Raw genomic sequence first — 24,838 nt, forward strand, 5'->3', positions numbered from 1 at the left:
GGGTGAGGAATGGGTGTGGAAACACTGCGGGGAGGGAATATGTGAGGAGCAAGCGTGAATGGGTGTGTGGAAATAATGAGGAACGGGGGGGATGTGTGCAGAAATAGTATAAGGAATGGTGGGGGGGATGTGTCAGGAGACAGTATAGGAGGAGAAAAGTTTGTGCAGGCACATAATAGAGACTGGGTAATGTGGGGAAAGGGGTAACATGAAGAGACAGTGTGAGGACATACCAAGGAGGAGACAGTACATGTACTGATGGTGGTTCTGGTGTTGTACTGTATTGATGAGGGTTGTGATGCTGTATTTTTGCATACTGCTGGTAGTTATGTTGATGTATTTTTGTGCAGTTATTGGTTCTGATCCTGTACACATTGAACAGTCCATAACTTATAAAATTACACGATACATGGCCATATTAATAAAGTGTTGTGCTGTCTGACAAGAGTTACTCTGTTTTTATTTGTTTTAGAAAAATTAAAAGGGCTGTTCAAATTTGTGATGAAAGTCTGCAATCACTGACAGCAGACCTCTGAATTTTCACCGTGCGCATGTGCACTGCATGCGGTCAGGATTCTCTGGCGCTAGTGGTGAGAGCAGGAAATCTTGAAACCACAATTATGCAATTTGCATACACTTGGTCACATGCCAACTAGACATGCGTGGCCTCATTCTATACAAATGACTTGAGTGAGGCTGGTCACGTTTAGTTGGAATGTGGACAGAAGTATGAAAATCTCATACTTGCACTCACATGACCTTTCAGGATTCTCCTGTGCTGGAGGAAAGGTGAAAGTGTGCAGTGCATGCGCTGCGAGTATTCAGAAGTCTGCAGCCACCTAGAGTCACTGCCGACTTTAATCAAAAACCTGGACAACCCTTTTAATTATAAAATTAAGTACTGTAGCATGCCCAACCTTAACAGCGTGCAATATACTCAATGTCAGGATTCAGCTCTGCTAGCTGGGTCCAGCAGACACCACATGACCACTCGTATGTGATTTTCATACTTACGGTTATGTGACAACTAGCCTTTAATCCTGCTTCTCTTCATGAAATAGGGGCTGTAGTTTTTCACTGAAATTGAGAGAATTAGGAAGAGCAGCTAGTCACATGACTGTCAAAAAGCAAATCGTATATGAACGGTCACATGACTACTATTCAAACTGCATGAGCGGTGTGTGTGGGGGGCGCCAAACTGAAGTCTTGCTCCGGGTGCCGGAAAACAGATCTGCCTCTGTGCTAAGCTTCCGATATGGTCAGAAGGTTCTGTAAGACATTGCACTATAGATCAGATATTCTTTCAGAAACAAACCGCCTGGAAGCCTCCTTGTCAGATTTATGCTTAAGTACTAATTATATTTTACTTTAAATATTTCTAATAAAGAAAATAATCAATACAGTAATTATAATCCATAATTTTCCAATATGTTATATTACTTGTGATATGTCTGATATAGTCTAGCTTTATTAAATCATGTTTTGTTTCTGTAAGGGAAATCAAGGCTGAGCCTGCAGATATTGTTAGAAAGTTCTGTAACATGTTATTCCATAGATAAAATGTACTCACAGAAACCAGGCGTCTGGAGGTCTCCTGCAACAGACTTATCCTTGAGAACTAAGAATTGTAATGTTTAATCTGAACATGCATGGAAACTTTGTTACTGTGAGCCAGAACTTTGGTTTAGATCCTGCACTCTTCTGTAACAGAGTAGGTCCCTCTCTCATTCATAGGGGTCCTGTATACGCATTTTATGTCTCATCTCCATCTCTGAACTGTAACTATTATTCAAAATACATTTTTCTCTCATTCAAATCACCTGTGAATATGGATGTTTTGCTTGGAATACAGATTTCCATGTCATTTCATTATATTGTCTGGGCGTGCGTGGAAACTCCATGCATGAGAGAAATTTAGATTTAAATACTGCACCCTTTTGCAAGAAGGCAGACCCACTTCTCATTCATAGGGGTTTCTGGATAAGGTTTTTATATCTTATCCTTATCTATACCTTTACTTGTAACTTTATTCTAAATAAACCTCCATTTTATTCAATTACCTATGAAGACCTGGTTTGGCCATTCCAGCAGTGTCAGCACTGGCTCTCCCGGGGCCCGCGATCCCTGCGGCCAATCAGAGGTGTCGTCACTCTCTCGTACTTTGGAGGAATTGACCGCTGCAGCTGCTCTCCCACCTCCTCCAGATGTCAATGATGTCTGTAGGAGAGGAAAGTGAAGCCAGCGCTGAATGTCACGCCAAATATGGCTGCCCTCCTATTATATAAATCTCACTAGAACTCCACCACCAGCCTATCACATTCCTAGTTCCACATCCAACCTCCATATCAAACCCTGTAATAAACCCTTCATTACCTGGTCTTGTCAGGACCTCAATAAACCCAGCCTTTTTGAGGCCTAGTTCTGTACGGCCATTAATAATGCACTGGTGTAAATAATGTGTGTGAGGTAAATTGTGTGGAAAACCGGATTGTAATCAAGCAATGATTTCTTCAATTGGACTGCAATGTCCTGAACCATACGACTGGTACCAGTCATGTGACTTATGCTGCCCCAGGACTACAGCCATATTGGCCAAAGCTGTGATATCACAGAGGCACATACCAGCATGTGGAAGCATGGCGACATAGCGATGACATCACAATGGCAGGTGCCGGAATGTGGAATCTATGACATAGCGATGACATCACAATGGCAGGTGCCTGCATACACAGGAGCGCAGGTGAGAGGAGACACACGGGAGCTCACAAACCACAAGGAAGGCAAGAAGAATCGATTGGAGAATAGGGACAGGAGAAAGCCAAGAAGAACAGAATAACCCGCTTCTTAGCCTTCACTGAGCCATGACAAGACTGACCGGATGGAAGCGGAGGAGGAGACCCAGGACCCCGTCACATCCACCTGAATGATGAGAAAGGGGAGAAATTATGTAGATTATGTAGCAGAATTACAACTATTCTCGTTACCCATAGCAACCAGTCAGACCTCAGCTTTTATTACAGGGGTATTCCCATCTCCAAAATCCTCTCCCAATATGGAGTAGGTTGTAGTGGAGAGAAGATTTCCCTTTTTCGGCGCTTCCAGAGGATAAGGATCGTTACAGATGAATTCTTTTTCTCAAAATCAGATTTATTCGGACACTATATTAAGAACAAACAACGTGTTTCTGCCAGCAACGGCCTTCATCAGGTATAATATGCACTTGTAAGGACTTTAAGCGAAGACAATCTTTATAGACTAGTTACTCTTAAGATGTCGTGTTTTTTTTTTTCTTTCCTTGACTTGGTTGAATTGATTAGGATTGACACCACACCCCAATTAAGTTAGGAGAGTGGGTAGTTGTTCAGCATTACATTCTAGCACCATTCTGTGTACTAGAATGGTATATTTTTTGATATTAGAATGAACATATATATAATAAAATTCCTTTCTCTTATCATTTCCTTCACTTTCACCTCCTTATATATATAGAAAGAGAAAGTGATATATAATAGTAATTTTAGAATACATAGTTGTGATTAAAATATACCTGGTGATGGTTATATTTATATAAAAAATAAATAAAAATAAATTACATAGTACTGATCATAAAAATACATAATTGTTAATCTAGTATATAAAAAAAATTCATAAAATATAAGTTATTTTTACAGGAATGAGATCTTACAATAAAACAAATATTATTTTCAGTATTGGTAAATAGGGCTGTGCATTATTAAATATACATTTTTTTCTTCTTCCCCCTCACACATTTTCCACTATATCATTAAGACCATCTGGATATAGGGTTTTCAATCTAAAGATCCAAAAAGACTCTTTTCTGTTTAGTTTCTGGAGTTACCTTTATGTCAAATTGTTTGTGGTGTTTAACTAAAAGGTGTCTGGACAAACTGTGTTTTAAAAAACCTTTTTTGGTGTTGTGTCTGTGGCCATTCATACGCGACCGCAGTGTCTGTGTAGTGCGGCCCACGTATTGAAGGCCACAGGCACAATTGATCACGTAGATAGCGTGATCACTCTCACAAGTAAGGTGCTGGTTTATATTTATTGTCTCTCCTGTGCTTCTTGATGTGATACATTTTTGTTTGTGACTAATGATATTGCAGCAATCACATTTTTTTGATCCACATCTAAAAACTCCAAGGGGATTTTGTATAGGAGTCTTTTTTGGTCTTAAAGGAGAGAGGGGTTTGCCTAAGACACTAGGCGCAATAATGTTCCCAATAGTAACCGCCCTCCGGAATGTGATACCAGGATTCTCCGGTAGCCACTTTTTGAGAAAGGAATCCCTTCTTAGAATGTACCAATACTTTTTTAAAATCTGTCTTACTTTCACACTTCCCTGATTAAAAGCAGTAATAAAATTATATTGCCATCTTGTATTATTTTCTTTATCTCTCTTTTTGTACGTATTTGTTTGTTCATTGTCTATAACAGAGCACTGTTTTTTTTCTGTGAATTTTTCATACAGACATTCATTTTGAGTTTTTTTCAGGTTGGTGTCATAGGCTTCTGCTATAAATTTTTTGGGGTATTTTTTATCCAAGAATTTTTTAGTCCGAATTTTGGATTGTTCCACATAATCTTTGTCTTTCGTATTGTTCTTTCGGATGCGCAGCTATTGGCTGAACAGTATGTTCTGCTTCCATTTTGGATAATGTGCGCTCCGAAAGTCCAAAAATCCATTAGAATCCGTTTTTTTTAAAAAAGGTTTTACTTATAATTTTATTATTAGAGTGACTGATTTCCAGGTCCAGATAATGGATTTTTTCTTTATCCATGTTATATGTGAATGAAATACCCCAACTATTTTTGTTAAGTTCCTCTATAAGAGAAATAGCTTGTTTTTCTGTGCCCTTCCAGAAGATGATTAAATCATCTATATAGCTTCTATATAGCAATATGTGTTCCTTAAATGGTGTTTGGCTGATGGGAGATGAGGACTCGAATCGCCCCATAAAAAGATTAGCGAAACTTGGCGCGACCCGAGTCCCCATCGCGGTGCCAAACTGCTGCAGGAACAATTCACCCTGGAATTCAAAAACATTATGCTCCAATATAAACTTTAAGCCTAATAGAAGGAAATCTCTCTGGGCCGACGGCATATTTGGAATCTCAGATAAATAGTGTGATACTGCTTCAACTCCCATATTATGTTCTATATTGGAGTACAGAGCATTCACATCCAGTGTAATGAAAAGATAATCATTTTCCCAGTTTAAAGAACTATATTCCTTTATAAGTTGGTAAGAATCATGGAGGAAAGACGGTAGCTTTTTTACTAGGTCCTGAAGATGTAAGTCTATATAGTGAGATAACTGACTAGTTAGAGATCCAATACCGGAAATAATCGGTCTACCTGGTGGTACTACAGGGTTTTTGTGGACCTTTGGTAAATGATAAAAAATTGCTGTGTTTGGGTTTTTGTTTGTCAGGAAACGTTTTTCTTTTTTATTGATAATATTTTGTGAATATGCTACATTTATGAACATGTGGTATTCTGATTTAAATGTTTTTGCAGGATCTGTATCTAATTTGTTATAGTATTTTTTATCTGCTAGGATATTGTGAGCTTCCTGCAGATATGTTTCCCTGTCCTGAATGACCACTCCACCTCCTTTATCAGCTTGTCTGATGACTATTTTTTTTATTATTTTTCAATTGCTTGAGAGCTAACTTCTCTGATTTTGAAATATTGTCTTTGGTACTGAATAATATTTTTTCAGTATTTTTGTATTTATTATTTTTAAAAAAAGTATTGGTACATTCTAAGAAGGGATTCCTTTCTCAAAAAGTGGCTACCGGAGAATCCTGGTATCACATTCCGGAGGGCGGTTACTATTGGGAACATTATTGCGCCTAGTGTCTTAGGGAAACCCCTCTCTCCTTTAAGACCAAAAAAGACTCCTATACAAAATCCCCTTGGAGTTTTTAGATGTGGATCAAAAAAATGTCATTGCTGCAATATCATTAGTCACAAACAAAAATGTATCACATCAAGAAGCACAGGAGAGACAATAAATATAAACCAGCACCTTACTTGTGAGAGTGATCACGTTATCTACGTGATCAATTGTGCCTGTGGTCTTCAATACGTGGGCCGCACTACACAGACACTGCGGTCGCGTATGAATGGCCACAGACACAACACCAAAAAAGGTTTTTTAAAACACAGTTTGTCCAGAAACCTTTTAGTTAAACACCACAAACAATTTGACATAAAGGTAACTCCAGAAACTAAACAGAAAAGAGTCTTTTTGGATCTTTAGATTGAAAACCCTATATCCAGATGGTCTTAATGATATAGTGGAAAATGTGTGAGGGGGAAAAAGAAGGGAAAAAATGTATATTTAATAATGCACAGCCCTATTTACCAATACTGAAAATAATATTTGTTTTATTGTAAGATTTCATTCCTGTAAAAATAACTTATATTTTATGAATTTTTTATATACTAGACTAACAATTATGTATTTTTATGATCAGTACTATGTAATTTATTTATTATTATTTTTTTATATATAAATATAACCATCACCAGGTATATTTTAATCACAACTATGTATTCTAAAATTACTATTATATATCACTTTCTCTTTCTATATATATAAGGAGGGGAAAGTGAAGGAAATGATAAGAGAAAGGAATTTTATTATATATATGTTCATTCTAATATCAAAAAATATACCATTCTAGTACACAGAATGGTGCTAGAATGTAATGCTGAACAACTACCCACTCTCCTAACTTAATTGGGGTGTGGTGTCAATCCTAATCAATTCAACCAAGTCAAGGAAAGAAAAACAAAACAAAACACGACATCTTAAGAGTAACTAGTCTATAAAGATTGTCTTCCCTTAAAGTCCTTACAAGTGCATATTATACCTGATGAAGGCCGTTGCTGGCAGAAACACGTTGTTTGTTCTTAATATAGTGTCCGAATAAATCTGATTTTGAGAAAAAGAATTCATCTGTAACGATCCTTATCCTCTGGAAGCGTCGAAAAAGGGAAATCTTCTCTCCACTACAATATCCAACATGCAAGCCTTATACCAGGGCTGACATAGTTCCCGCATTTGTGCTGCAGACCAGAGGATTGCAAAGAGCTGATCCACTATACAGATCATTTGAGTGAAAATACAAGACATCTAAAGGGTGAGTGCAAAAAACAAATATTGTTGTGGCAAATGCACATATTCATCTACACTTAGACTCTGCGCCCCTTGTCTCCCCTTTTTATTCTTTTTTTATATCACTGTGGAATATGGAGTAGGTGTAATAATAATAATGTTAGCAAATACCTCCAATTAGAAATGTAGAATAGTTTTTCTGATTCGCCATGTCTCTTCCCTCATGTGCAGGCATTGCAGGACCTTAGCTATCCATGCTTACAAACCACTTATAGCGATAGTTATCTAGTTGCTAGTGGTCGTAACCATAGATACCTAAGGTCCTGCAATGCCTGCACATGAGGAAAGAAACATAGCGAATCAGAAAAAGTATTCTACATTTCTTATTGGAGGTATTTGCTAATATTATTATTATTACACCTACTATATATTGTGATAGGATCTTGGAGATGGGAATACCCTTTTAATTTCTGATTGCTATGGGTAACTAGGAGAGTTTTTTGTTGCTCAGCTTTGATAAGGGATGATAGATTTTACTAGGCTAAGTGGATATCATTGGTGCAACCAGTGCAGCTGCACAGGGGACTAATAGGTTAGGGGCTACCCTCTGGTGACTGTGGGGCGGTCATAAAACTACCCTCTGGTGACTGTGGGGCGGTCATAAAACTACCCTCTGGTGACTGTGGGGCGGTCATAAAACTACCCCCTCGGCTGACTGTGGGGCGGTCAAAAAACTACCCCCTCGGCTGACTGTGGGGCGGTCAGAAAACTACCCCCTCGGCTGACTGTGGGGCGGTCAGAAAACTACCCCCTCGGCTGACTGTGGGGCGGTCAGAAAACTACCCCCTCGGCTGACTGTGGGGCGGTCAGAAAACTACCCCCTCGGCTGACTGTGGGGCGGTCAGAAAACTACCCCCTCGGCTGACTGTGGGGCGGTCAATAAACTACCCCCTCGGCTGACTGTGGGGCGGTCAATAAACTACCCCCTCGGCTGACTGTGGGGCGGTCAATAAACTACTCCCTCGGCTGACTGTGGGGCGGTCAAAAAGCTACCCCCTCGGCTGACTGTGGGGCGGTCAAAAAGCTACCCCCTCGGCTGACTGTGGGGCGGTCAAAAAGCTACCCCCTCGGCTGACTGTGGGGCGGTCAAAAAGCTACCCCCTCGGCTGACTGTGGGGCGGTCAAAAAGCTACCCCCTCGGCTGACTGTGGGGCGGTCAAAAAGCTACCCCCTCGGCTGACTGTGGGGCGGTCAAAAAGCTACCCCCTCGGCTGACTGTGGGGCGGTCAAAAAGCTACCCCCTCGGCTGACTGTGGGGCGGTCAAAAAGCTACCCCCTCGGCTGACTGTGGGGCGGTCAAAAAGCTACCCCCTCGGCTGACTGTGGGGCGGTCAAAAAGCTACCCCCTCGGCTGACTGTGGGGCGGTCAAAAAGCTACCCCCTCGGCTGACTGTGAGGCGGTCAAAAAGCTACCCCCTCGGCTGACTGTGGGGCGGTCAAAAAGCTACCCCCTCGGCTGACTGTGGGGCGGTCAAAAAGCTACCCCCTCGGCTGACTGTGGGGCGGTCAAAAAGCTACCCCCTCGGCTGACTGTGGGGCGGTCAAAAAGCTACCCCCTCGGCTGACTGTGGGGCGGTCAAAAAGCTACCCCCTCGGCTGACTGTGGGGCGGTCAAAAAGCTACCCCCTCGGCTGACTGTGGGGCGGTCAAAAAGCTACCCCCTCGGCTGACTGTGGGGCGGTCAAAAAGCTACCCCCTCGGCTGACTGTGGGGCGGTCAAAAAGCTACCCCCTCGGCTGACTGTGGGGCGGTCAAAAAGCTACCCCCTCGGCTGACTGTGGGGCGGTCAAAAAGCTACCCCCTCGGCTGACTGTGGGGCGGTCAAAAAGCTACCCCCTCGGCTGACTGTGGGGCGGTCAAAAAGCTACCCCCTCGGCTGACTGTGGGGCGGTCAAAAAACTACCCCCTCTGCTGACTGTGGGGCGGTCAAAAAACTACCCCCTCGGCTGACTGTGGGGCGGTCAAAAAACTACCCCCTCGGCTGACTGTGGGGCGGTCAAAAAACTACCCCCTCTGCTGACTGTGGGGCGGTCAAAAAACTACCCTCTGCTGACTGTGGGGCGGTCAAAAAACTACCCTCTGCTGACTGTGGGGCGGTCAAAAAACTACCCTCTGCTGACTGTGGGCGGTTCTCAAACTACTCCTAGTGCTGGCGGGCGGGTTCTAGTACTGCTCCTGGCGGGGCGGTTCTAGTACTGCTCCTGGCGGGGCGGCTCTAGTACTGCTCCTGGCGGGGCGGCTCTAGTACTGCTCCTGGCGGGGCGGCTCTAGTACTGCTCCTGGCGGGGCGGCTCTAGTACTGCTCCTGGCGGGGCGGCTCTAGTACTGCTCCTGGCGGGGCGGCTCTAGTACTGCTCCTGGCGGGGCGGCTCTAGTACTGCTCCTGGCGGGGCGGTTCTAGTACTGCTCCTGGCGGGGCGGTTCTAGTACTGCTCCTGGTGCTGGCGGTTCTAGTACTGCTCCTGGTGCTGGCGGTTCTAGTCCTGCTCCTGCTGCTGGTGGGCGGGTCTAGTACTGCTCCTGGCGGGGCGGGTCTAGTACTGCTCCTGGCGGGGCGGGTCTAGTACTGCTCCTGGCGGGGCGGGTCTAGTACTGCTCCTGGCGGGGCGGGTCTAGTACTGCTCCTGGCGGGGCGGGTCTAGTACTGCTCCTGGCGGGGCGGGTCTAGTACTGCTCCTGGCGGGGCGGGTCTAGTACTGCTCCTGGTGGGGCGGGTCTAGTACTGCTCCTGGCGGGGCGGGTCTAGTACTGCACCTGGTGCTGGCGGTTCTAGTCCTGCTCCTGGTGCTGGCGGTTCTAGTCCTGCTCCTGGTGCTGGCGGTTCTAGTCCTGCTCCTGGTGCTGGCGGTTCTAGTCCTGCTCCTGGCGGTTCTAGTCCTGCTCCTGGTGCTGGCGGTTCTAGTACTGCTCCTGGTGCTGTCGGTTATAGTACTGCTCCTGGTGCTGGCGGGGCGGGTCTAGTACTGCTCCTGGCGGGGCGGGTCTACTACTGCTCCTGGCGGGGCAGGTCTTGTACTGCTCCTGGCGGGGCGGGTCTAGTACTGCTCCTGGCGGGGCGGGTCTAGTACTGCTCCTGGTGGGGCGGGTCCAGTACTGCTCCTGGCGGGGCGGGTCTAGTACTGCTCCTGGTGATGGCGGGTCTAGTACTGCTCCTGGCGGGGCGGGTCTAGTACTGGTGCTGGCGGTTCTAGTACTGCTCCTGGCGGGGCGGTTCTAGTACTGCTCCTTGTGATGGCGGTTCTAGTACTGCTCCTGGTGCTGCCGGTTCTACTGTAGTACTGCTCCTGGTGCTGGCAGTTCTAGTACTGCTCCTGGTGTTGGCAGTTCTAGTACTGCTCCTGGTGCTGGTGGTTCTAGAACAACCCCTGGCGGATGGTTCTGGAACAACCCCTGGTGCTGATGGGCGGTTTTAGAAGTACTCCTAGTGTGCAGTTCTAGTACTGCTCCTGGTGGGCGGTTATATAACTACTCCTAGTTTTGGTGGGCGGTTCTAGAACTACCCTGGTGGGCGGTTCCAGAACAACCCCCGGTGATGGTGGGTGGTTCTAGAATTACTCCTGGAGGGCGGTTCTAGATCTACCCCTGGCGGGTGGTTCCTGAACAACCCCTGGTGATGGTGGGCGGTTCTAGAATTACCCCTGGTGGTTGGTTCTAGAACTACCCCTAGTTTTGGTGGGCGGTTCTAGAACTACCCCTGGTGGGCGGTTCCAGAACAACCCCTGGTGATGGTGGGCGGTTCTAGAATTACTCCTGGTGCTGGAGGGCGGTTCTAGATCTACCCCTGGCGGGCGGTTCCTGAACAACCCCTGGTGCCGGTGGGCGGTTCTAGAATTACTCCTAGCGTGCAAGTCCTCGTGGGCGGTTCTAGTACTGTTCCTGGTATGCTCCTGGTGGGCGGTTCAAGAACTACCCCTGGCGCCAGTGGGCGGTTCCAGTACGACCCCTGGCGCCAGTGGGCGGTTCCAGTACGACCCCTGGTGCCAGTGGGCGGTTCCAGTACGACCCCTGGCGCCAGTGGGCGGTTCCAGTACGACCCCTGGCGCCAGTGGGCGGTTCCAGTACGACCCCTGGCGCCAGTGGGCGGTTCCAGTACGACCCCTGGCGCCAGTGGGCGGTTCCAGTACGACCCCTGGCGCCAGTGGGCGGTTCCAGTACTACCCCTGGCGCCAGTGGGCGGTTCCAGTACTACCCTTTGCGCCAGTGGGCGGTCCCAGTACTACCCTTGGCGCCAGTGGGCGGTCCCAGTACTACCCTTGGCGCCAGTGGGCGGTTCCAGTACGACCCCTGGCGCCAGTGGGCGGTTCCAGTACGACCCCTGGCGCCAGTGGGCGGTTCCAGTACGACCCCTGGCGCCAGTGGGCGGTTCCAGTATGACCCCTGGCGCCAGTGGGCGGTTCCAGTACTACCCCTGGCGCCAGTGGGCGGTTCCAGTACTACCCCTGGCGCCAGTGGGCGGTTCCAGTACTACCCTTGGCGCCAGTGGGCGGTCCCAGTACTACCCTTAGCGCCAGTGGGCGGTCCCAGTACTACCCTTGGCGCCAGTGGGCGGTCCCAGTACTACCCCTGGCACCAGTGGGTGGTTCCAGTACTACCCCTGGCGCCAGTGGGCGGTTCCAGTACTACCCCTGGTGCCAGTGGGCGGTTCCAGTACTAACCCTGGCGGGCGGTTCTACACCTACCCCTGGTGTGCGTTCTAGAACTACTCCTGGTAGTATACATCTATTCTATATTTTTCTATTTTAACTATTGTATGTACATTGGTGTGAGTGCCTGTCTCTACGGTGTCACTTACTTAACCGTGTATTCATTATACGTTTTTTAAATTTCCTATTTTTGCAGAATTTGACTATTTAGTTCGGTTGTTCTTGATTGGTTCTTTGGCATTCCTAGTTTGTCTATGGGCTCAATGCAACAAAATGAGTCATCTAGCGTCAATGAACTTTAACCACCTTCACTGCACACGTCAGTGTTGTGTCCTCCTCTCCCCACCCCCAAATAGCTGCAAAGTCCCACCTGTATAGTGGAGCCCAAGACCACACTCTGGATCTCTGGCACTCCTAATGTCACGTGCAGGGGCCCCAGGAGCCTCCGAACACCACACTGACATCTGTCTGCTCTCCTCCACAACTGAGCAGCAGCAGAAGCCCAGCTAACAGACATTGCTGTCACTGCAAACACTCATTGGATTAACTGACACGATGTCAGCGAGTTTCTGAAGATCCGGATACTGCAGCCATGAGATCTGTGGCTGCATTAGGCAGATGGGACATTGCAGCTAATAGAGAGTAAGAGTGTAACAGAGATGGCCCTAAACTGCATTTAAAGGGAATCTGTCACCAGGTTTATTGCCACCTGATCTGAGAGCAGCACAACGTGGGGACAAAGATCCCCAATTCCAGTGACGTGTTGCTTTCTGGGCTGATTGCTGTAGTTTTGATAAGAGATCCTCCACAAGCAGGAGACTGCCACCAGATGACTAGTAAAGCTTCTGCCATGTAGTCCAACCCTGTCCCCACAATGGATGGATAGTTCTGTACACTGTGCATAGGCAGAAAGCTACCAATCAGTGATGTGGGTGGGGTTATACAGAGCCCAGCATTCAGAGCATTTGTAGATCTGCAGCAGACACAGTTACTCTGAACTGCACCAAGTGATCCATCACTGTAATCAGGGTCTCTGCCCCTAAGTCATGCTGCTCTCAGATGGGGCAGCAAAATCCTGGTGACAAATTCACTAACCCCATCCAGCTTCAGGTGCAAGTATTAGAATTGATTCTCATGCTCAAAATTAAATGTAAAGGCAAGTGGCTAATGGCAGGCAATAGGTACATCAAGGTATGGAAGAGTTACCTGCAGGATTGTAGGGAACAAACTTCTCAATGTCGGGGTACTGCTGCTCATCTGTCTTATCAGAAGTGCCAGAAACCTAGAGGGGAACAGGAACCAGGTCACAAGCTTCATTTATCCAGTGTTTGCCATTAGGTTCTCCATATATGATCTGAAAAGGAGTCAGCCAAGCCCCTGTGGCATAGCTGTGGCCTGGCCATACACTGTTTGGCTAGCAGCCATCTCTCCCAACATACAGATGAGCTCTCATGTGTTCTGTGGGGAGGAGGGTAATCTGCTGCCTCTAAGCAATTTGTGCCTAGAGAACAAGGAGCGGGTATTTGAACTGAACATTTGTTAGGGCAGCCAGGAGACCCCCATACACATTACACAGCTAGATTAGCCAGATATTAGCCCACTTTAATCCAACAGATAATAATGGGACTTGTAATAGTAGAACATGCCATGTGATCTTCTTGCAGATGTTCCTGTGGCATTTTAGGATTATGTAGATACAAGTCTGTACATCAGTACAGGGCAGAACACAAGAGCGGTGTATGATCAGAGCTGCGGTAATACATTATACCTGTATAACAGCGGGCGCAGGCTTTGGCACTTTCCGGTCTCCTTTCAGAGGCTGCCCGTTCTTCTGGGTCATTACTTGCTTGTTGACATTTCCCAGAGCTTTTCTTGATGTTTTCCCACTTGATGCAGAACTGCGCACTTTGCCCTGGTGGCTTTTGACAAGCGACTTTCCTATAGGGAAAAAGTCAAGTTACTTACCGGTAACAGGATCTTTCGGAGACCATGACAGCACCATGGGGGGGGGGGGGGGGTCAGCCCACCAAGGACAGCAAACCTACAGGCTTAACAAGGGGTGCCACTTCTCGCCTCTGTCTGGATTACAGAGTATTGAGAGGACTGCCAGGATAAACATAGCAAGCAATCACAAAATTACTCATACACCACCCATTAAGTGTGAAATTCTAACAAACAGAGTGCTCCCACAAACATGAAGGGAGGAAATATAAGGGTGCTGTCATGGTCTCAGAAAAATCCCGTTACCGGTAAGTAACTTATGACCATCGGTCGACCATGACAGCACCACGAGAGAATTGTAGAGATTAAGAAGTCTAGGGAGGGTCCACAGCTTGGAGCACCCATCTCCCAAAGGTGAGGTCAGATGAAACACCCATATCCAGTCTATAGTGCCTATAGAATGTAGAGGGAGAAGACCAGGTAGCAGCCTTACATATGTCTATCGAGACACCCGTCTTCTCTGCCCAGGAGATAGACAGCCCGGGTGGAGTGAGCGTTCAACCCTTGTGATACTTCTTCGTCACTAAACGCATAAGCTAGAGAAATAGCCTCCCTCATCCATCTAGCTACAGGGACCTTGACTTTAAACCCTTTCCTAACCCCTTGGTAGGATATAAACAATGAGCTCTCTTTCCTAAAGTCTTTGGTAACCGAGAGGTACCTAACCACACAACTCCTTACGTCTAATGTATGCAACTCTGCTTCCTTCTGGTTACTCGGATTAGGACAGAAGGAGGGTAGTACTACTTCCTGAAGTCAGTGGAAATGAGTAGCTACCTTAGGGAGATAGAGTCATTCTTAAACCTGATCCTGCCTATCATCCAGGATTTGAGTAAATGGTAAGGCCGTAGACAGATCCTGAATGTGACCAATCCTCCTAGCAGAGGTTAAAGCTATTAGTAGTGCTGTTTTAAGGGAGAGGGATTTAAGGGTTGCTAATTCTACCACTGGGCGTGCCACCTGCTGGCCGTAGAGGTTATTGCAGCACTCCCTTTGGAGTCGGCACACATGTGGCCGGAACTTCCTGGTCCGGTCACGTGACCACCGGGGCGCACAGCAGCATCATGCCACGCCTCCGGCTACATAGAGAGACCGGAAGCGTGTGGCCCCGCCGTATCATGCGGCACTGAAGCTGCAACTTCCCACAGGGTCACCACTGCCTGGCGCCAGAACGACACTGGGGCGGCCCACCCCAGACAGGGGCGCAGCTCCCCCTTACCATCTGGCACCAGCATGATGTTGGGGCTGCCAACCCCAGACAGGGGCACAGCCCCTGCTGCCATCCAGCGCCCATTTGATGCTGGGGCTGCCAACCCCAGACATAGGCGCCGCTCCACAGCCACTGACGCAGAGCGATGCTGGAGCTGCCGACCCCAGGCTGTGGGCGCTGCTCGACAGCTCGATTCTTCAGAATCCGTACATCTTCAACAGGTAAGCCTGCCACAGGTTCCCTTCATCAAGGATAGGAAACCAAACTGAGGCGAGAGGTGCCGCCCCTTTTAAGCCTGTAGGTTTCTTGTACTTGGTGGGCGGATTCCCTCTCTCGTGGTGCAGTCATGGTCGACCGATAAATAGATACTTTGAGGACTGTTCCCGAGCATCAATGGGCAAGAAACTGAAAGATTGCCAACACCAAAGCAGCAGTGGCAGAGTCTTCCAATACGCAAGGAACAGAATTATGCCCACCTGGATGTCAGGTGTACTAGTAATCCCAGCACCCATGCCCAATCTGAGCACATACTTGAAAATCATTTCTGCACTAAAAGTGAAAGAAAAAAAACCCACTGGAGTGGCACTTTAACCCCTTACCAACATGATTTGCAGTTACATCATATGCCAGCTGTGATATTTAGCCATCATCAACCTCTAATAGCCACATGTAGGGCAGAGCTCCACCTGTTAGAGACGGACAGCGGCATTAACAGCGAACTGAGAAGGGAGTCATGCCATGTGCCCATCTGTGCTCCTGTAACACGATCGTGGGATGCCATCACTGCCAGAAAGGAGTCTGCTGAAAAGACCCATGCCTGTCATGACAGATCTGTGAATGCTGGCTATATACTGCAGTATTGCTGTACGTAACAAGAAATCAGATGATTGCATGTTCAAGTCCCCTAAGGCTATGTGCCCACGATGCAGAAATACTCCGGATTTTTCCTGAGCGTTTCTGCATCTCCCCTGGCAGAAAAAACGCATGTGGATTGTACATGTGGATTGTACATGCGGATTGTACATGCGGATTGTACATGCGGATTGTACATGCATTTTCCTGCCAGGGACATGCGGAAATGAAGAGTTCTTAACATGCATTTCCGCATGCGGGTTGTCAAGCGCTTTCCAAGCGATTTTAGCATCACTTGGAAAGTGCTTGTCAACTTGGTCACACTATATAAATCCATGCAAACGGCATGGATTTATATAGTGTGACCCGAGAGAATGTCAAAAAATAAAAAATAAATCTATACTTACCTTCCGATGGACCCCAGAGTCTTGCTTCACTCGGTGCTGACTGCAGGCAGATCGCGGTACACTGCACTGAAGGACCTGCCGACGTCAGCGTCGCGTGACCCATCACATGACTATGACATCAGCGTAGGTCCTTCAGTCCATCGCGATTTGCCGGCATGAGAGGAGGGGCGCAGCGGGGGCCGCCAGAAGGTAAGTATCATATTTAGTTTTTATTTTATTCTTTTTTTCACAGTTTCTATAGTACCCGGGTCCGGAGGACGGTCTCCTCTCCTCTAGACCTGGGAACCATCCGCACATTGGAACGCGTGGATTGCGCATCTACATATACAGTGATGCGTAATCCATGCGATCTAATGCAAGTAAGTGGCGGCGAAAAAGCAGCACTTCCGCAAAATAATTGGTAGTGCTGCGTTTTTTTTCCGCAATGATAATCCGCAGCAGAAATTTCCGCAGCATGTGCACAGCACATGCGGGTTATCATTGGGGAACATGGCAGGCCTTCTACCATGTGTTTTTTAAGCGTTTCTGCAGCATTTTTGCCGCTGCGGAAATGCTTAAAAAATGCATCGTGGGCACACAGCCTAAGGGGACAAAAAGGAAAAAGTATAATCTGAACCTTCAAATCACCCCTGCCCCTCTATGACCCATTTTAAAATAAACCATATGGGCGTTACTTCTGTAAAAGTCCAATCAAAATATAAAAATAATTTACCTGATCAGTGAACGGCATAAAAACAAAAACCCTCATATGGCTGTATTGACAGAAAGATAAAGTTACTGCTCTTAGAAGAATAAGAAAAATGCAGAGATGGGAAATAACACGGTCAGGAAGGGGTTAAATTCTGCCACTTCTATAGAAAATTGAACCCATTTCGCTGACTGCCTTCAATGGCAGCCAAATAAGGCAGAGGGTTAGAGGAATACTGACCTTATATTGTAGACTTCTAGGATGCTTAAGAAGTGGACATTCCCTTTAAGCTACATTGTGCAGACAAAGCCATGGCAGTGTAGAAGGCCGACAAGATCTCAGTGGAAAGGCTGCAGGTTTGCGTCTGCATTAGGCAAGTTATAGAGGTAGAAGTGTTGGGACCTTGTTGCTGTGCAGGTAGAATCTGGAGCCTCGGCACCGTCCTGCGTAGCCCATACTACAGGGAGGAGCAGCGCCATGTGTAGTAATCTGAGCAGGATAGTCAGTGTTCAGCCAGCACTGATGGAGACTGACACCCCAACTCATTACCCAATACATGACAGTCTTAAAGAACCTCTCCCATCAGAGCTTATCCTCTTAATATATCGTAATTATATAGAACTGTGTACTAACAATTGCTCACTTTACCTTTCTACCCAGTAAATTCTTTTCTATGTAGAAACAGGAAGCCTCTTCCCTGCAAAAATCATTCTCCTCTTCACCTCCTGACCCAGCTGCTCCCTCCTCCTCTGCAGGGACTTATGACTCATGCAGGAAAAGTTCACCTTGTGTTAACATAGAGATTAGAAGGATTCAGCTAGTCAGTTTTTAATCACATCTCTTTTCCATTAGGTAAATGACAATAAGCTGGGTAGAAAGGCAAAATGAGCAATTGTAAGTACACAGTGCTATATAATATGATGACTGCAATATATAGAGAATAAAAACTGATGGGAGAGATTCTTTAAAGATGGGTGGGCAAAAGTAAAAGCAAAGTTTATTATGAGGTGGACTCCACTTAACACTTCTGGTGAGGCGCACCATAGTGATGGGGTGCACTTAATTTATGGAAAGTTGTGACTCAGGTGGCTTCACCATGCTCCGTCCACTTGGCAGAGCTGGAGTGAAAGTGCTTAAATAAATAAATATATATATATTGAGTGCAAGGGATAATTTTATTTAATCGAACACGATGACAAAATCCCAAACCGACCCAAATTCATCTTCAAAAAGGCACGTAACCTAGGATCAATTATAGCCCCAACAGTAAGGATACACACCAGTTCTCAAAAACCTCAAACCCCATTCCATCAAAAACTAAAAGGCTTCTTTCCATGCAAAAAATGTAAGACATGCAAAACCCTAAACACACCAAAACAACACACCGTCAGCCACCAAAAAGAAATATACCCCATCACAGATTTTATAACATGCAACACCACAGGGGTCATATACGGGCTATATTGCCCATGTGGCAAATTATATATAGGCAGAACAAAAAGACCTATGAACATCAGGATCAACGAACATTTAAGGAACATCAAAAATAAATACATGGGCCACCCTCTCTCAAAACACTTTATAAAAAAACACAATGGGTCAATAAAAGGAATTAAAATAGTAGGTATACAAATCGTCCACAAGAACTGGAGACAAGGAGATTTTATTAAGAGCATGTCCAGGAAAGAAAGTGAGTGGATTTTTAAACTGAACACCTTAAGACCAAGAGGATTGAACAGCGAAATAGAGCTCTTTGCATTTAATGACTAACAAATTGACCTATGACGTCACCAGCCCTGCATATATAAGGACACCATTTGACTGGGTTAAGCCATCCCTGAGGAAGACAGCCGAAGTTGTTGAAACGCGTCGGACTGACCCTTAACACAGCTAAAGAGGCGCCCACAGGCCTCCGTACCTTGTGCACGCTGCACACCACGTGACCCCACGTCACGCTGCCCCCCTCTCGCGCGCTCTCCACATACTCTCTCTCTCCTCCTCCTACCCGGAAGTAGCGAGCACGCGGCAGTCACCGGCCAGGACTCCGCTCTCGCTCCGGACCTCGACCACCCCCAGACGGTGAAGCCCTCTACAGACCGTAAGTAACAACGGGCCCCTGCCCCACCAAGTCCATACTGTACGCAGCTGACCCTCTAACGGTTTTTCCCTGTTCCCCGCAGTACTTGCTATCAACCCCTTCAGTTGGGCTCTGCACCAGCCACCCTCCCTATTGCTGAATCTGGCACCCACTGTTTCCAGCCAGAGCCTCCTGGTGCACCCAACATAGGAAAACATAAGCCTCCTACTGTATCCTATCTCTGGTTACCTCTGACATAACTATAGCCTCCTACTACAGCACCCTGCTGTATCTACATTATGGAGACCTGAACCAGCATCTACTATTGACACCCTAATCCCTACGAAGCAGGTAAATCACGATCTCTGGGTAAAAACTGGAGGCTACAGCCACAATCCAGTGATACCTTAACAGATACACCCCCTCCCCCTCCCTACAGATCTCTATACAGCGAACAGAGGCATTACATGCTAGTACAAGCCTCTTGCTGCATCCTACTTCTGACCTCCTCGTGCTACCTCCACTGAACAAGGGACCAGGACTACTACCTCCAGCTCATTCTAAGACGTCCCTGGATGCCCCTTGTACCTACCAACAGGTAACCCCAAAACTCTTGTCTCCAAGGCTTGTACCACAGCTACATCAGTTAATTTATGATCTATCCCTATTCCTTCCCCCTGCAGATCTAACTCAGATCATCAACCCACAGCCGTGTGTGACATATCCTCTACCTCTCTCCAAGAAGGACCAGGACCGATACCTCCTAGTCATCCAAAATAATCAGGACACCCCCCGCTACCCTCTAGAAGGTAACTAATCCAAAACTACCCTCTTTGAACCCCGTACCTTAACCCTTGAGCCCTGCACCCTATTCTTAATACTTGTCTCCTCTCACTCCCTATAGTACTGCTCCGGTGAATCCAGTATTATCCACACAGCCTGCTGACTGTCACACCAGTAGCAGTGCTACTGTGGATCAACAGCTAACTACTACCACAGTCTATTGAGTACCATACCAAGAACAGGTAACTCACGACCCAACTCAGAGTCCAGCAGAGACATCTCTGTCGAGTTCCACCCCCACTTATCCATACATTTTTTTGTGTACCCCACTCTAGGTACCCCTCGTCCTCCCTCCCAGGCACCAACACGTGCCACCAGTGAACCTCCATACCCCATACGAGGCACCAGTATCAGGTAACCACAGACAAACAGATACCTACCCCTTCCCCCATCGCTCATTAGTATACCATATTTATACATTCCTATTCTATCCCACCAGGTCTACAAGCCTTTGCCTCCTTATACATCTACTGCAACCGAACATCCTCAGACTACGAGGGAAAAAGGCCTATTTTTATCAATCAGTGATTACCTTGTATCAGTGGACACCGATCTATTTATCGATTTTATAACTTTTAATACTTTTAATAACTATTCTTATATCCGACCCAGTGACCTCACTGAGTCTGAATCATTTTAACTAGCTATTTTTAAGCACATGTTCGATTAAATAAAATTATCCCTTGCACTCAAAATCTCTCGTGCCGTCCTTCTGTTCACTACCACTAGCGCAAATTTACTTCTTCTCGGCTATATCAACACTTATTTGGCCAACCCTGGTTCCCTGTCCACAAATTTGCTGCCACTAGTAGTGACGAGCCCACAGCGCCTCCTGTACCCATATACTAACCAATTATATATATATATATATATATATATATATTATATAAAAAAATTAACATCTAGTTGCATAAAAGTTTTGACCTGTCAGAGTTCTGCTAGAAATCTATTAAACCCCTTGATGAATTGGGGCCAGATCGGCCGTTACCTTTAGAAACCACTTACCGGCACCTGATAGTTGTGCACGATCTCTGGACAACAGCGCAGCATTAACATCACCGTTCTCCTGGTCACTGTAGATCACGGTTGCCATTATAGTCAGATTCTGCAGGCAAAATATAAGAATGAGCCACGTTTCATTTTAGAACACACCAACAAGTAGTGTCCTCCTCACCAACCCCTGGACAATCTCCTGACACCACAACTCAGGAATATTAGAGGAGCCCTTCATAATGCTGGTCCTTGTCAGGAGGAGTATAGCGTGAGCTCAGGAGAGGAAGCCATTCCTGGTAAGCAGGTGCCCAGTGTTATAGCGATGATCCTCCTACAGATGCCAGGACCAGAGAATAGAGGACTGTGCCTCCAACCACAGCAATAACCCATTACAGGAACCGGACAGATCCATAGAGCCATGAGCAGCATTGATCAGTAGCCATGTCTACACTGCAGCAATTACCCATTACAGGGACCTGACAGATCCATAGTGCTATGAGCAGCACTGATCAGCAGCCATGTCTACACTGCAGCAATTACCCATTACAGGGACCTGACAGATCCATAGTGCTATGAGCAGCAGTGATCAGCCGCCATGTCTACACTGCAGCAATTACCCATTACAGGGTCCTGACAGATCCATAGGGCTATGAGCTGCATTGATCAGGAGCCATGTGTACACTGCAGCAATTGCCCATTACAGGGACCTGACAGATCCATAATGCTATGAGCAGCACTGATCAGCTGCCATGTCTACACTGCAGCAATTACCCATTACAGGGACCTGACAGATCCATAGTGCTATGAGCTGCACTGACCAGGAGCCATGTGTATACTGCAGCAATTGCCCATTACAGGGACCTGACAGATCCATAGTGCTATGAGCAGCACTGATCAGCAGCCATGTCTACACTGCAGCAATTACCCATTACAGGGACCTGACAGATCCATAGTGTTATGAGCAGCACTGATCAGCAGCCATGTCTACACTGCAGCAATTACCCATTACAGGGTCCTGACAGATCCATAGTGCTATGAGCAGCACTGATCAGCAGCCATGTCTACACTGCAGCAATTACCCATTACAGGGACCTGACAGATCCATAGTGCTATGAGCAGCACTGATCAGTAGCCATGTCTACACTGCAGCAATTACCCATTACAGGGACCTGACAGATCCATTCTGCTATGAGCAGCACTGAGCAGCAGCCATGTCTACACTGCAGCAATTACCCATTACAGGGACCTGACAGATCCATAGTGTTATGAGCAGCACTGATCAGCAGCCATGTCTACACTGCAGCAATTACCCATTACAGGGTCTTGATCGATCCATAGTGCTATGAGCAGCACTGATCAGCAGCCATGTCTACACTGCAGCAATTACCCATTACAGGGTCCTCACAGATCCATAGTGCTATGAGCAGCACTGATCAGCAGCCATGTCTACACTGCAGCAATTACCCATTACAGGGTCCTGACAGATCCATAGTGCTATGAGCAGCACTGATCAGCAGCCATGTCTACACTGCAGCAATTACGCATTACAGGGTCCTGACAGATCCATAGTGCTATGAGCAGCACTGATCAGCAGCCATGTCTACACTGCAGCAATTACCCATTACAGGGTCCTGACAGATCCATAGTGCTATGAGCAGCACTGATCAGCAGCCATGTCTACACTGCAGCAATTACCCATTACAGGGTCCTGACAGATCCATAGTGCTATGAGCAGCACTGATCAGCAGCCATGTCTACACTGCAGCAATTACCCATTACAGGGACCTGACAGATCCATAGTGCTATGAGCAGCACTGATCAGCAGCCATGTCTACACTGCAGCAATTACCCATTACAGGGTCCTGACAGATCCATAGTGCTATGGGCAGCACTGATCAGCAGCCATGTCTACACTGCAGCAATTACCCATTACAGGGTCCTGACAGATCCATAGTGCTATGAGCAGCACTGATCAGCAGCCATGTCTACACTGCAGCAATTACCCATTACAGGGTCCTGACAGATCCATAGTGCTATGAGCAGCACTGATCAGCAGCCATGTCTACACTGCAGCAATTACGCATTACAGGGTCCTGACAGATCCATACTGCTATGAGCAGCACTGATCAGCAGCCATGTCTACACTGCAGCAATTACCCATTACAGGGACCTGACAGATCCATAGTGCTATGAGCAGCACTGATCAGCAGCCATGTCTACACTGCAGCAATTACCCATTACAGGGTCCTGACAGATCCATATTGCTATGAGCAGCACTGATCAGCAGCCATGTCTACACTGCAACAATTACGCATTACAGGGTCCTGACAGATCCATAGTGCTATGAGCAGCACTGATCAGCAGCCATGTCTACACTGCAGCAATTACCCATTACAGGGTCCTGACCGATCCATAGTGCTATGAGCAGCACTGATCAGCAGCCATGTCTACACTGCAGCAATTACCCATTACAGGGTCCTGACAGATCCATAGTGCTATGAGCAGCACTGATCAGCAGCCATGTCTACACTGCAGCAATTACCCATTACAGGGACCTGACAGATCCATAGTGCTATGAGCAGCACTGATCAGCAGCCATGTCTACACTGCAGCAATTACCCATTACAGGGTCCTGACAGATCCATAGTGCTATGAGCAGCACTGATCAGCAGCCATGTCTACACTGCAGCAATTACCCATTACAGGGTCCTGACAGATCCATAGTGCTATGGGCAGCACTGATCAGCAGCCATGTCTACACTGCAGCAATTACCCATTACAGGGACCTGACAGATCCATAGTGCTATGAGCAGCACTGATCAGCAGCCATGTCTACACTGCAGCAATTACCCATTACAGGGTCCTGACAGATCCATATTGCTATGAGCAGCACTGATCAGCAGCCATGTCTACACTGCAGCAATTACGCATTACAGGGTCCTGACAGATCCATAGTGCTATGAGCAGCACTGATCAGCAGCCATGTCTACACTGCAGCAATTACCCATTACAGGGTCCTGACCGATCCATAGTGCTATGAGCAGCACTGATCAGCAGCCATGTCTACACTGCAGCAATTACCCATTACAGGGTCCTGACAGATCCATAGTGCTATGAGCAGCACTGATCAGCAGCCATGTCTACACTGCAGCAATTACCCATTACAGGGACCTGACAGATCCATAGTGCTATGAGCAGCACTGATCAGCAGCCATGTCTACACTGCAGCAATTACCCATTACAGGGTCCTGACAGATCCATAGTGCTATGAGCAGCACTGATCAGCAGCCATGTCTACACTGCAGCAATTACCCATTACAGGGTCCTGACAGATCCATAGTGCTATGAGCAGCACTGATCAGCAGCCATGTCTACACTGCAGCAATTACCCATTACAGGGTCCTGACAGATCCATAGTGCTATGAGCAGCACTGATCAGCAGCCATGTCTACACTGCAGCAATTACCCATTACAGGGTCCTGACCGATCCATAGTGCTATAAGCAGCACTGATCAGCAGCCATGTCTACACTGCAGCAATTACCCATTACAGGGTCCTGACCGATCCATAGTGCTATGAGCAGCACTGATCAGCAGCCATGTCTACACTGCAGCAATTACCCATTACAGGGTCCTCACAGATCCATAGTGCTATGAGCAGCACTGATCAGCAGCCATGTCTACACTGCAGCAATTACCAATTACAGGGTCCTCACAGATCCATAGTGCTATGAGCAGCACTGATCAGCAGCCATGTCTACACTGCAGCAATTACCCATTACAGGGTCCTGACAGATCCATAGTGCTATGAGCAGCACTGATCAGCAGCCATGTCTACACTGCAGCAATTACCCATTACAGGGTCCTGACAGATCCATAGTGCTATGAGCAGCACTGATCAGCAGCCATGTCTACAC

The 24,838-nt window shown here is 46.9% G+C and overlaps 1 long non-coding RNA gene across 1 annotated transcript; it reads left to right on the forward strand.

The window, feature by feature from the left end:
* The first annotated feature begins 18,999 nt into the window (after positions 1-18,999).
* Positions 19,000-19,610, forward strand: LOC141206910 (uncharacterized). Its single transcript, XR_012277426.1, has 3 exons — positions 19,000-19,107; positions 19,190-19,437; positions 19,526-19,610. It is a non-coding gene; the product is annotated as an uncharacterized lncRNA (long non-coding RNA).
* The last annotated feature ends 5,228 nt before the right edge of the window (positions 19,611-24,838 follow it).

The sequence above is a fragment of the Phyllobates terribilis genome, unplaced genomic scaffold, assembly GCF_046119375.1.
Source record: "Phyllobates terribilis strain yellow unplaced genomic scaffold, ASM4611937v1 Scaffold_146__1_contigs__length_4606013, whole genome shotgun sequence".
Taxonomy (NCBI): Eukaryota; Metazoa; Chordata; class Amphibia; order Anura; family Dendrobatidae; genus Phyllobates; species Phyllobates terribilis.